Genomic DNA, 2,852 nt, shown 5'->3' with positions numbered 1-2,852 from the left:
CCCTAGAAGACACTCACCTTCCCCGTCTGCTGCCTCAGTCATCCTTAATTCCACCACTGCAAGACCAGCTCCTTCTAACAGATCAGGAGGCTCAGGCAAGCAGTTCAGTTGTGCTTCAAGAGCTGCCATCGCTCGCCTCACGGAGCCGAACTCCAAAATGGACATGCTGCTGTAGAGGAAACCTGGAGAAGGAGCCATAAACTAAGAGAGAAAGAAGGAGAAATGAATGAGAACAGAGAAAAGACAAAGGACAGTACTAGAACAGAAAAACAGCTATAGCTTAGCAGCAACATCAAGGAGTATTAGCAAGCAGTGCCCACCCTTGATCAGCAACACAGGGGTGCACTTCAGTTCATGAAAACTTGACAGATACATGCATACAGATTTTGAGAGCAGCTGAAGCCATAAGGAAAACAGGCTTCAAAAAGAAAAATCAATATAGATCGTGAGAGTCATGGTATCTTCCTTATTTGAAAGACCACTATGGTAGCAAAGCTAGGAGCAAGTTAAATCCTGTTCTGTGTCTTTCCCTATAAACAAGGTAAAGGGGAGAAAAAGGGGAGAAAAGCATGCACCTCCACAACATTTGTTATTGCAAGCCACTTTCCTGAAGAACATAAAGTAACATAAAGCAGTTTAAAGGAAAAATGGGAAGACCACGTGTAGACGTACAAATGCGAAATCCTACAGCCAACCTTTATTTCTACCTAAATTTATCTTGGTTTTGAGCTGGATAAATGCAAAGATACCTAAGCCTCTGGGTGTCTCACAGAAAGCATGATTCATAGCACACCAGGGCCTTTGTAAACAAAATTGACAGGATTTACTTAGTAATTCAGTTACAACAGCTAGATGTAAGGCAACCCTTGACATCTTTGTGACAACAAGCAAATGTACCAAACATTCTGCAAGACAAGCCAGTCAATCCCACCCAAATTAGTATAACATATCAAGTGTAAGTCAAAGCATATGGTTCAACTTCTCTGTGTGAGCACAGATTATAAAGTAAAACTGGCAAGAGACCCTGAGTACACAAGTGAGTTGGAGGGCAGTTAGTTAGAGCAACTCTGAGCTGCCTGTATGTTGGGGAGAAAATGCTCATGCTACAGAAGCAGAAAGAAAAGCTTCTAATGACCCCACATACTTCATCTTATTATTTGATAAAATATTTTATATTTAATTTCATGAAAAAAATTGTGTAATTTTTATTACTGATCTTTTGATACTTTCTTCCATTGCCAAAGTGATAAAACCAGTAACACTGTCTTTGAATCTGTTCAACTATTAGCTTTAGTAGACCATACAGAGCTACCTAGAGACCATGCCCTTACTTCCTCTAAAGTGGCAGAAAACTATGTGGGATCATTTGGTAGCAGTATCTTAAAAGATCATTGGGAAGGCTTGTGTTATACCCATGAGAGAAGCAGATAAAGCCTTCAAAGGGCACGCTGCAACTCACTGAAAGGTGGTTAGTTGATAACAAAAATACTTTTTTAAATATTAAGCTGGCAGAAATTCATCATTTGCTGTGTAGTTTGATCATAGTACTTCACTGTTACCCAGGTCATTCAGCACTGAGGACTTAAGTCTACAGAGACAAAAAGCCTCAGAGAGCTTTCCTTCTGAAGTATGTAGTAGTAGTAAATCTGATCAATATAAAACCCTGTCCCTTTCCTGCATCTAGCAAATTCTAAATTTCTCCAATGAGTAAAGTTGACACCACACCAAAAAACCCTCATTGCTAAGACCTGCCACACAGCTAGCTGAAAGCTAAATGAAGTTTAGGACATAAGAAATGTCAAGAAGTGATTAACTATGCATTTTCACTTAGAAAACAAATACACGTATTTTAGTGCTTTTACTACAAGAACACCATTTGCAGTTCCCAAACATTTTCAAACATAACTAGAGTTCATATGCCTTATTTAAAAGATTCTATAAGATGGTGTACACAGACATTTAAACAGGCTTTTTCGACTACAGACAAGCAACAGCTTCGTTGTTTCCAGTCAGTTTTTGTTGGAACTAGAAATCAGGGCATTTTGCCTTGGGAAAGGTGAGAAGCTGATCAAAATGAGACATAGTTTGTCAAAAAAGAAAAAAATTACAGTATTACATACCACACAGGCTACTCAGCCACCCTTCAGAGTGGAAAGAGTTTGTGAAACCCTTTCAGATTCCTTCTGTTGCTCCTGAATACCCCAAGGAGCAGTGAGCTACACTACATGTTAACAGGCCAGCATTCAGGCATTCCAGGTGTTACAAAGGCAGCCAGTGCTGTATTTGAGCCTGTGAAGGCTGCGTAACTGTGAGGGATAAGGATGCTTCCCAGCCTGTCCCCATCCCTTCTCCATAAGAAAGCGTCACAAGACAAGTGTAATCACCTCCTGTGGTTGCAGTTTGTGTGCTCTGTATATATCATATTGTAGACTCTGCTCATCCCATTCAGCATAAATTAATATTTCCCTAATACCTCAGACAGGTCCAAGGGATCTCTGGGAAGGGACTGACCCTCCGATCCTCCATGTTGTAAGAACCTTCGCAGACCTCTGAAAGGGAACCAGATAAATCAGAGAAGAGGTCTGTACAATCTAGCAAGTCGGACACAGGATAGGGTTATACATGCCTAGCTGGGACCACACAACAGTTGTTTGTCTCTCAGCTCACTGGTTCATCGTGGGCCTTTAACCCCACTGCTGCAGCTTCTCCAGTTCCAATACACCACCTCTTACAAGCTCTACCTCCAGCCTAGAATTTGGACACGGGCCACGTAAAGGAGGAGCCAGAGCATATATATACATATATATATATATATACTGGGGTTCTGCACTCACAGAACAGAAGAAAAAATG

The sequence above is a fragment of the Falco punctatus genome, assembly GCF_963210335.1.
Source record: "Falco punctatus genome assembly, chromosome: 13".
Taxonomy (NCBI): domain Eukaryota; kingdom Metazoa; phylum Chordata; class Aves; order Falconiformes; family Falconidae; genus Falco; species Falco punctatus.
This window is presented reverse-complemented; position numbering follows the sequence as displayed.